Genomic DNA, 12,063 nt, shown 5'->3' with positions numbered 1-12,063 from the left:
GGATCTCCAGAACTTATAACAAGCACTTCTTTCTTATTAATTGTAAAGGTCACGTTCTGTCTCCTCAAAAAAAGATATGTTGTAGTCCTAACCCCCAGCACCTCAGAATGTGGCCTTGTTTGGAAATAGGATTTTGCAAATGTAATTAGTTAAGGTGAGGTCGTACTGAAGTAGCTTGGGCCCCTAATCCAATATGATTGGGGTTCTTCTAAAAAGAATGACAGTGAAGACAATGTGAAGATACACAGGGAGAAGATGGTCACATGACAACAGAGACAAAGATTTGAGTGATGCATCTAAAAGGTAAAGAAGGATGCTGGCCAATAACAAGAGCTAGAAGAGGCAAGGGAGGATTCTCCCCTAGAGCTTGGAAAGAGAGCATAGCCCTGCTGACATCTTGATATCAGACTCTAGCCTCCAGAACTTTGAAATAGTATAATTTCTGTTGTTTCAAGCCACCCAGTTTTTGGTACTTTGTTACAGCAGCTCTAGGAAAAGAATACACCACTATTCCCGAAGGCTAGGTTCAAGAGATGACAGTCACTCCCAGAAAGCCCAGGCCTGAGCCACTGAGGGAGTACGTAGGCTCAAAGAACTTAGAGGCCAAAGTGAAGAGACATGGAAGTCCAGGTTGGTGGGGAGAGGGGGCCCGCCCCACTAGGCTCCTCTGTTCCCCTTGGTCCACAGCCGGTCCCTGCCACCTGTCCAAAAGCAGGTGAGGGGCTTTTATCCAATTCCACTTTGCTTCTCTCCTCTGTCCTTCATGCCCCCACTGTCACTACCCACTGCCACAGCCACTAGTGTCTATGTTTTTAAACAAAATTTGATTAAAAGAGTTTAGGGAAATGCTACCAAACAATTTGAAGGTAGTCAGATCATCAACATAACCAATCATCTTACATCTATATTATGGTTTCATAGAAATAATGTTCATGTTCCTTGAAGAGGGAGACAATGAACTTCATTAAACATTAGGAAAAAACTGATCCTTTATCTAAAAAAAAAAAAACTACACTCAGTAGTTCAAAGGAACCATGAACTTGCTTTTAATGATATGGGAGTGGTAAAACCTTCTAATTCCACTATTTTGATCACAATGGAGAGTCTTCCATTATACTGAGCTTCAGTTTCTGAGTTTGAGCAAAAAAAAAGCCCCTAACGACAAACTTAAGGCCCTGTTGGGCTCTTCAATAACTACATTAGTCACCTAGGATGCCTACATACTAATAGCTATTATGTCTGGTAAGGGGTGTAAATACTGTTGGGCTTAGGTACTTTTGAAAAAATCTATATTTTTGAAGCCACTTCTGTTTTCTGCTCTGACTGCTTTTTGCATACATCAACACTCCAATCAGCTTGTCAGTACTTGGTCCTTTCACATTTGATATTCAGGCACACAGAGCCAGCTATTTTTTCATTCGAGTGTGTGCATTCCTTTTCCATAAATTTTATGCACACTCCTAGAAGGAGCCAATGTGTATGCTGCTAAATTATGGTCATGGAAAAAGATATTGTAGTTTTTGAAAATCAACTAACTTCACAAAATTCTAATCAATAATAAAGGTACAAGCTGTATTTATACTTATTAGACCACTCAAAATAATAGATATAGCTGCTTCCACTCCTGCACTTCTCCATTTATGTCATCAAACCATCTTTCCTCGAGCCTGAGACTCTTTCTTCCTAATCTGGGGTTTTGATGGCTGTTGACATCGTTGCCTGTATCTTGCTGCCCTACTCTTGCTATGCAACATAACACAGGGCAAGGGTCCTGGGGAAAGTAACAAATAATCATCATTCAACTATGAGACACTGTTATCTAGAAAATTCTATATTCTATACTAAAACTAATTACAAACATCCACCTCATCACTAAAATGAATTCAGAGACCATTTGTATAAAATTAAAGATTGGAATAGATCAGGTGAATGTTATAAGAGAGTATGTTTTACAAACTGCCTCAAAGATGCTTTCCTCATGCAGATTACAAGATTGACCTAGAGACAAGATATAATAAGGATGAGGAACTTCTCCTGAACAGATAGATGTCTGCTCAAAGTCTCCTTCTTCCAAAAACAGAGCGCTGGTAAGTTCTGCCCTGATAATCACTTTGCCTAAAAGTGGGTGGTGGAAGGAATGAAGGGAACTACTAACTTGGACCAATTCTAAAGAATAAGGAAGAAATTATAATGATGTGGAAATGATAGAAATCTGAGTATTATCAACATGGAGAGCATCAGAAAGAAGGAGGGAAAGCTGAGAAATAATTATACATATACTTTAGACTATGGAAAGGCAGTTTTAAAAAAAACACAGTAAAAAAAGCCAAATGGCCAGGGAAAAAAGGTTTCTATAAATATAATTCTTTCTCTTCAACCGGGAATGTTTCTGATGCAAAAAAAGTTTTAAAATGTATTTGATGATATAAGAAGCCAATTGTGTTTGTAAGATTTGTATAGATTATATACAGAAGTTATTGCCCTTATAATCAGTCTTTGAATTCTAGGAAGCTTAGACATAGATTAGTACACAATTGAAGTAGCTAAACTCCTTAGCTTAATTGTTTTGATTTGTTGTTAAAATATCCTGCCCGGGCTTCCCTTGTGGCATAGTGGTTGAGAGTCCGCCTGCTGATGCAGGGGACATGGGTTCGTGCCCCGGTCCAGGAAGATCCCACATGCCGTGGAGTGGCTGGGCCCGTGAGCCATGGCTGCTGAGCCTGAGCATCTGGAGCCTGTGTTCCGCAACGGGAGAGGTCACAACAGTGAGAGGCCCGCGTACCGCAAAAAAAAAAAAAAAAAAATCCTGCCCATTTTTTCTTCCGTCTATGAGAGAATAAGATTTTGGAATTACTTTTCCATCATAAACAACTAGAAAAATGGATGAAATATAGGAAATAATTATTCTTCAACATTAGACAAAAGGCAACAGAGGACTTTCTCCCTGAGAAAAGAGAAATAGAAGATGTGAGCCCTCCCATTGCCTAGGGTTTCTCTTCCGGGATAATTCTTGGATTGTGACATGGAAGAGTTTGGCAATCTTCTTGAATTAAGGAGACAGAGATTAGATTTCTGGCAACTAGAAATCTGCAGCACCAAGTACTAGAGAGAACAGAGCTACACAGAGAAAGAACTCCAGAAACTTGTATAGGGGTTCCTTCATGTTTTGACAAAATACCAATCTACAAATGCATATGACAAGAATCCATGAAGCCAGAAAAGAACAACTTCTGAGGAAGGAACAGTTACTGAGGAGTTGTAAGATGAATAGTCCCCAGGCTCACACATTAATTATTAGAGTTTCTCCCAGCCAAACTGGCAAGACTTCAATTAGTACAAAGGGCATTCAGTAGAGAGCCCAAGATGGATACACCTTAGAAATGGGACTAAATTAGCTACCAAAAAAAAAGAAAAAAAAAGGCTCTTCTCGACCAACCCTATAAAGACATTTTTTTTTTTTTTTTTTTTTTTGCATTACACGGGCCTCTCACTGTTGTGGCCTCTCCCATTGCGGAGCACAGGCTCCGGACATGCAGGCTCAGCAGCCATGGCTCACGGGCCCAGCTGCTCCGCGGCATGTGGGATCCTCCCGGACCGGGGCACGAACCCGTGTACCCTGCATCAGCAGGCGGACTCTCAACCACTGCGCCACCAGGGAAGCCCTATAAAGGCTTTTAAAAAACCTAAAAAAGGATCAACCCTTCCAGTAACTTACTTATTAGCAGAAAATGTTCAACATTTTTAAAAAAGGAATACAACATTTGGCCCAAAACAATGTAAAATTCACAATGTTCAGTACCCACTCAAAAATTACTAAGGAATAAGACAAGGATGCTTATATTTAACATAGTATTTAACAGGGCAACTAGGCAGAAAAAGAAATAAAATTCATCCAAATTGGGAAGGAAGAAGTAAAACTGTCACTATTAGCATGACATGATATTATATATAAAAAATTCCTAAAGGCTCTACCAAAAACTGTTATAACTAATAAACAAATTCAATAAAGTTACAGAATACAAAATTGACATACAAAAACCTGTTGCATTTTTATACACTAATAACAAACTATCGAAAAGAAAAATTAAGAAAACATCTCATTTACAATTGCATCAAAAAGAATAAAATACCTAGAAATAAATTTAACCAAGGAGGTGAAAGACCTGTACACTGAAAACTATAACAAGTAGACAAAATAAGTTAAAGAAGACACAAATAAATTGAAAGATATTCCATGCTCATAAATGGAAATAATTAATATTGTTAAAATGTCCATACTACCCAAAGCAACTTACAGATTGAATGAAATCCCAATCAAAATTCCAATGGAATTTTTTACAGAAATAAAACAATTCTGAAATATGAATGGAACTACAAAAGGCCCTAAATAGCCAAAGCAATCTTGAGAAAGAACAAAGCTGGAGGCATCATGCTCCCTGACTTCAAATTATATTACAAAGCTGTAATAATCAAAACAGTGTGGTATTGGCATTAAAAACAGGCATAGATCAAAGGAACAGAACAGAGGGCCCAGAAATAAACCCACACATATGTGGTCAATTAGTTTACAACAAAGAAGCCAGGAATATACAATGGGGAAATGAGAGTTTTTTTCAATAAATGGTTTTGGAAAAACTGAATAGCCACATGCAGAAAAATGAAATTCAACCACTATCTTATACCATACATAAAAATTAAGCCAAGATGGATTAAAGACTTGAACATAAGACCTGAAACCATAAAACTCCTAAAATGAAACATAGGTGATAAGCTTCTTGATATAGATCTTGGCAAAGATTTTTTGGATTTGACATCAAAAGCAAAGGCAACAGAAGTAAAAGTAAACAACTGAGACTACATCAAACTTAAAAGCTTCTTTACAACAAAGGAAACCATCAACAAAATGAAAAGGCAACCTACTGAATGGGAGAAAATATTTGCAAGTCATATATCTCATAAGAGTTTAATATCCAAAATATATAAATAACTCATACACTCAATAGCAGAAAGCCCCAAACAATATGATTTAAAAATGGGCAGAGGATCTAAGTAGACATTTTTCCAAAGAAGACATACAGATGGCCAACAGGTACACAAAAAGTGCTCAGCATCACTAATCATCAGGGAAATAAATACAAGTCAAAACCACAATGGCTAACACCTCATACCTGTTAGAATGACTATTATCAAAAAGAAAGAAATGAGATCCAAGATGGCAGAGGAGTAGGTGGACATGGAGTTCATCTCTCTCCATGGATGCATCAGGAATGCATCTACAGATGCAACAGTTCTCACAGAACACTGGCTGAAAATTAACAGAAGACCTTGGACATCATAAAGGACTATAAAGATCCCTGCTTAACTGGGTAGGATGGAAAAAAAGAAGGGAGAAGGAGGAGGAGAGGAAGCAGGATGGGACCTGCACCCAGGGGCAGGGGAGCTGAAGCAGAGGAGAGATTCCCAAATTCAGGGAAATCCCCTCTCCAACGGGGAAACCCCCTCTCTGATGGGGAAATTGACTGGGACAGAAGAGAAACATCTGAGGCTGTTGGAAGAGGGTGAAGCAGCTGATCTATGGCAGATGGACAGAGTGAGAAATACACAGATGGTCCATACCGAGACCCTACATGCCTTGGACTGGGACATGTGTTCACAGGTGTGCAAGGGGGCTGGGAGCTGGTGCATGGGGATTGGAGAACAGGCCCAGAGCAAGAACTGCTGTTGGCTTTGGGGAGATGGACTTAGGGGACGGGAGGGAGGAAATCTGCAGCAGGGAATGCCTATGGAGGAAGATGAGGCTGCCGTGGAAGCAAGGCGCTACTGCTGAGTCACACGCAGGGGGAGGAGCCACTATTGTAGCCTCTCTCTCCCCATACACTGGTGCCTGCCAACGACAATAAAAGAAGCCTGCTGTGGGCTGGCTCTTGTGTGCTGGCTGCCAAACAATAAGAAAATCCCCCTCAGAGCTGACCCTCACACGCTGGCTGCAGGGCAATTAAAAAAAAAAAGCCATCTCAGGGTTGGCCCTCGCACGCCTGCTGCCGAGTGCCAGAAAAACCCTGGCCAGGGCTGGCCCTCACATGCCTTACACTGGGCGTCAGAAAAGGCCTCACTAGGGCCATATCTCTGGCACCCATGGCCACCTGCTTCCCTGTGCATTTGCCACTGCTGGGGCTCCTGCGATCCAAGCAGTCAGACCACCTCTGCACCCGGTCCTCACAGGGGCAGACCCAAGAGCTCCAAGGCAGCCTCAGGACCAGACTCCTCTAGGTGGACCACACACAGAGGGGGGATAAAACCAAAGCTGAACCCCCAGGACAGGGTGACTAAGGAAGAAGATCAAAAATCTTTCCACCAGCTGTAGAAGCAGCAGATTAAATCCCCACAATCAGCTAGGTAGACCCTGTGTCTATGGACTATCTGAGTAGACAATGAGTGTTCCCACAAATGAAAACGGTCTAGCTCTGGCAGCTGTGGACTCTGGGGGCAGCACATGCAAGGATTGGGCCAGATGAGAGTCTAAGTGATCCCCACAGTGCCCACGGCAGGTCCAGAGACCAGCCCAGAGGCAGAGGAGAGCCTCTTGGGGAGGCGGAGGTGGGCTGTGGCTCATGGCATGTGCGAGGACACTTACAGCAGAGACCCCAGGGAAACATAATTATTACTGTTAATTTTATTACGTTTTGATTCATTCTGTTGTTAGTTCTAGCTTTTTTTTTTCTGGTTTCTTTTTCTTTTTTTGTTTTTTTTTTTAAGTCTTTTGGGATCTCCATGTTTTATAACTTTTTTTTCACATATTTCTACTTTTACTTTGCTTTTCTGTCATTCTGTATTCTTTTCCCTCATTTTTTTCATCCTCTTTTTCTTTAATATATTTTTCTCTTTTTTTATTATTTCCATTTCTACTTTGCTTTTCTGTTGTCCTGTGTTTTTTCCCTTTTATTTTATTTTATTTTATTATTATTTTATTCATTTTTATCAGTTTGTTCTGTTTCCTTGCTTTATTCTTCAGTTGGCACACTGCTTTGGTTTTGTTTTTAGGTTATGTGTTTTTGTTAGTTTTAATCCTAAATGTTTGATTTCATTTTTGAGTTCTCCTATTTCTCTGGTTGTTCTCTTGCTTTTTATTTTATTTGCCTCTGTTTTTGTTTCTTATACGTGTGTGTGTTTCCTTGTTTCTATTTTTGTTTCTTTGATTTTGTTTTTACCATTTCTCCAGGATTTTGTTTGCCTTTTGTTTTCTTTAATATATTTGTTTGCTTTATTCTTCAGATGGCCCTCTGCTTTGGTTTTGGTTCTGGGTTTTTTTCAGCTTTCTTCTTAATTGTTTGATTTCGTTCTTGGGTTCTTCTGTTTGTCTGGTTGTTCTCTTGCTATTTGATTTATTTGGTTCTGTTTTTGTTTCTTTTGTGTGTGTGAGTGTTCCCTTGTTTCTCTTTCTGTTTGTTAGATTTTACTTTTTACCATTTGTCTGGGGTTTTGTTACTCTTTTTTTTTAATACCCTTTATTGCTGTGATGAACAACTTGCGAGATCTTGGTCCCTTGACCAAAAGTCAGGCCTGAGGCTCTGGAGTGGAGCACCGAGTCCAGGATGCTGGACCACTAGAGAATTCCTGGCCCCAGGGAAGATTAATCGCCAAGAGCTCTCATGGAGGCCTCTATCTGAATCTAAGACCCGGCTCCACCCAAGTGCCAGCAGTTCCCAGCGCTGGGACACCTCACACCAAACAACAGAGAAGACAGGAACACAAACCCACCCATTAGCACACAGATTACCTAAAGTTATACTAAGCTCACAGACACCCAAAACACACCACCTGACATGGCCCTGCTCATCAGAGGAAAAAGGTTCAGCTCAACACACCAGAACACAGGCACCAGTCCCTCCCATCAGGAAGCCTACACAAGACACTGGACCAAAACCCCACCAATGGGCGCAGAGAACAGAAGCAAGAGGAACTATGACCATCCAGCCTAGGGTAAGGAGACCTCACATACTGTAAATTAGACAAAATGAAAAGACAGAGAAATATCTTACAGGCAAAGGAGCAAGATAAAAACTCACAAGACCAAATAAATGAAGAGGAAATAGGCAAACTACCTGAAAAAGAATTCAGAGTAATGATAGTAAAGATGATCCAAAATCCTGGAAATAGAATAGAGAAAATACAAGGAACGTTTAACAAGGACCTAGAAGAACTAAAGAGCAAACAAACACTAATGAACAACCCAATAACTGAAACTAAAAATATTCTAGAAGGAATCAATAGCAGAATAACTGAGGCAGAAGAAAAGAGAAGTGAGCTGGAATATAGAATGGTGGAAATAACTGCTGCAGAGCAGAATACAGAAAAAAGAATGAAAAGAATGGAGGACAGTCTCAGAGACCTCTGGGACAACATTAAGCACACCAACATTCGAATTGTAGGCATCCCAGAAGAAGAAAAAATGAAAGAGTCTGAGAAAATATTTGAAGAGATTATAGTTGAAAACTTCCCCAATATGGGAAAGGAAATAGTTAATCGAGCGCAGGAAGCACAGAGAGTCCCATACAGGATAAACCCAAGGGGAAACACGCTGAGACACATACTAATCAAACTTTCAAAAATTAAACACAAAGAAAAAATAGTAAAAGCAGCAAGGGAAGAGCAATAAATAACATACAAGGGACACCCCATAAGGTTAACAGCTGATCATTCAACAGAAACTCTGCACGCCAGAAGGGAATCACAGGACATATTTAAAATGATGAAAGGGAAAAACCTACAACCAATATTACTCTACCCAGCAAGGATCTCATTCAGATTCGACAGAGAAATTAAAACCTTTACAGACAAGCAAAAGCTAAGAGAATTCAGCACCACCAAACCAGCTTTACAACAAATGCTAAAGGAACTTCTCTATGCAGGAAACACAGAGAAGGAAAAGACCTACAAAAAAAAAACCCAAAATAATTAAGAAAATGGTAATAGAAACATACATATCGATAATTACCTTAAATGTAAATGGATTAAATGCTCCAACCAAAAGACATACACTGGCTGAATGGATACAAAAACAAGACCCGTATATATGCTGTCTACAAGAGACCCACTTCAGACCTAGGGACACATACAGACTGAAAGTGAGGGGATGGAAAAAGATATTCCATGCAAATGGAAATCAAAAGAAAGCTGGGATAGCAATACTCATATCAGACAAAAAGACTTTAAAATAAAGACTATTACAAGAGACAAGGAAGGATACTATATAATGATCAAGGGATCAATCCAAGAAGAAGGTATAACAATTGTAAATATGTATGTACCCAGCATAGGAGCACTTCAATACATAAGGCAAATACTAACAGCCATAAAAGGGGAAGTCGACAGTAACACGATAATAGTAGGTGACTTTAACACCGCACTTACACCAATGGACAGATCATCCAAACAGAAAATAAATAAGGAAACATTAGACCAGATGGACTTAATTGATATATAGAGGACATTCCATCCCAAAACAACAGAATACACTTTCTTCTCAAGTGCACATGGAATATTTTCCAGATACATCACATCTTGGGTCACAATTCAAGCGTTGGTAAATTTAAGAAAATTGAAATTGTATCAAGCATCTTTTTTGACCACAATGCTATGAGACTAGGTATCAATTACAGGGAAAAAAAACTGTAAAAAGTACAAACACATGGAGGCTAAACAATACGCTACTAAACAACCAAGAGATCACTGAAGAAATCAAAAGAGAAATCAAAAAACACCTAGAAACAAATGACAATGAAAACACGACAACCCAAAACCTATGGGATGCAGCAAAAGCAGTTCTAATAGGGAAGTTTATAGCAACACAATTCTACCTCAAGAAACAAGAAACATCTCAAATAAACAACCTAACATTACACCTAAAGCAATTAGAGAAAGAAGAACAAGAAAACCTGCAAAGTTAGCAGAAGGAAAGAAATCATAAAGATCAGATCAGAAATAAATGATAAAGAAATGAAGGAAACAATAGCAAAGATCAATAAAACTAAAAGCTGGTTCTTTGAGAAGATAAAATTGATAAACTTTTAGCCAGACTCATCAAGAAAAAAAGGGAGAAGACTCAAATCAATACAATTAGAAATGGAAAAGGAGAATTAACAACTGACACCGCAGAAATACAAAGGATCATGAGAGGCTACTACAGGCAATATATGCCAATAAAATGGACAACCTGGAAGAAATGGACAGATTCTTACAAAAGTACAACCTTTCAAGACTGAACCAGGAAGAAATAGAAAACATGAACACACCAATCACAAGCACTGAAATTGAAACTGCGATTAAAAATCTTCCAACAAACAGAAGCCCAGGGCCAGATGGCTTCACAGGTGAATTCTATCAAACATTTAGAGAAGAGATGACACCTATCCTTCTCAAACTCTTCCAAAATATAGCAGAGGCAGGAACACTCCCAAACTCATTCTATGAGGCCATCATCACACTGACACCAAAAGCAGACAAAGATATCACAAAAAAAGAAAATTACGGGCCAATACCACTGATGAAAATAGATGCCAAAATCCTTATCAAAATACTAGCAAACAGAAGCCAACAGCACATTAAAAGGATCATACACAATGATCAAGTGGGGTTTATCCCAGGAATGCAAGGATTCTTCAATATACGCAAATCAATCAATGTGATACACCGTATTAGCAAACTGAAGGATAAAAACCGTATGATAATCTCAATAGATGCAGAAAAAGCTTTTGACAAAAATCAACACCTATTTATAATGAAAACGCTCCAGAAAGTGGGCATAGAGGGAACCTATCTCAACATAATAAAGGCCATATATGACAAATCCACAGTCAACATCGTTCTCAATGGTGAAAACTGAAACCATTTCCTCTAAGATCAGGAACACACAAAGTTGCCTACTCTCACCACTGTTATTCAACATAGTTTCAGAAGTTTTAGCCACAGCAATCAGAGAAGAAAAAGAAATAAAAGGAATCCAAATTGGAAAAGAAAAATAAAACTATCACTGTTTGCAGATTACATGATACTATACATAGAAAATCCTAAAGATGCCACCAGAAATCTACTAGAGCTAATCAATGAATTTGGTAAAGTAGCAGGATGCGAAATTAATGCACAGAAATCTTGCATTCCTACACACTGATGATGAAAAATCTGAAAGAGAAATCAAGGAAAAACTCCCATTTACCACTGAAACAAAAAGAATAAAATACCTAGGAATAAACCCACCTAAGGAGGCAAAAAACCTGTATGCAGAAAATTATAAGACACTGATGAAAGAAATCAAAGATGATACAAACAGATGGAAAGATATACCATGTTCTTGGATTGGATGAATCAACATTGTGAAAATGACTATACTACCCAAAGCAATCTACAGATTCAATGCAATCCTTATCAAACTACCAATGGCATTTTTCACAGAACTACAACAAAAAATATCACAATTTGTATGGAAACACAAAAGACCCTGAATGGCCAAGCAATCTTCAGAAAGAAAAACGGAGCTGGAGTAATCAGGCTCCCTGACTTCAGACTATACTACAAAGCTACAGTAATCAATGCAGTATGGTACTGGCACAAAGACAGAAATTTAGACCAATGGAAGAGGATAGAAAGTCCAGAGATATACCCATGCACATATGGACACCTTGTCTTTGGCAAAAGAGGCAAGAATATACAATGGAGAAAAGACAGCCTCTTCAATAACTGGAGCTGGGAAAACTGGACAGCTACATGTAAAAGAATGAAATTAGAACACTTTCTAACGTCGTACACAAAAATAAACTCAAAATGGATTAAAGACCTAAATGTAAGGCCTGACACTATAAAACTCTTAGAGGAAAACATAGGCAGAATGCTCTTTGACATAAATCACAGAAAGATCTTTTTGACTCTCCTCCTAGAGTAACGGAAATAAAATAAAAATTAAACAAATGGGACTTAATGAAACTTAAAAGCTTTTGCACAGCAAAGGAAATCATAAACAAGACCAAAAGACAACCCTCAGAATGGGAAAAAATATTTGCAAATGAAGCA

At 38.9% G+C, this 12,063-nt stretch overlaps 1 protein-coding gene across 4 annotated transcripts in view; it reads left to right on the top strand.

The window, feature by feature from the left end:
* The window catches only part of LOC307189266 (guanine nucleotide-binding protein G(q) subunit alpha), a 441,007-nt gene that overhangs the window by 46,937 nt on the left and 382,007 nt on the right, over window positions 1-12,063 (top strand). For all 4 annotated transcript variants that reach the window (XM_079927177.1, XM_079927176.1, XM_079927174.1 and 1 more), the window contains exon 3: window positions 1,985-2,087. The gene's annotated coding sequence lies outside the window, so the exon portion shown is untranslated. The remainder of the gene's footprint in view (window positions 1-1,984; window positions 2,088-12,063) is intronic.

Source organism: Stenella coeruleoalba, assembly GCF_951394435.1.
Source record: "Stenella coeruleoalba genome assembly, chromosome: 7".
NCBI lineage: Eukaryota > Metazoa > Chordata > Mammalia > Artiodactyla > Delphinidae > Stenella > Stenella coeruleoalba.
Note: the sequence above shows the minus strand (reverse complement) of the source record. Positions and strands in the feature narration are given on the sequence as shown.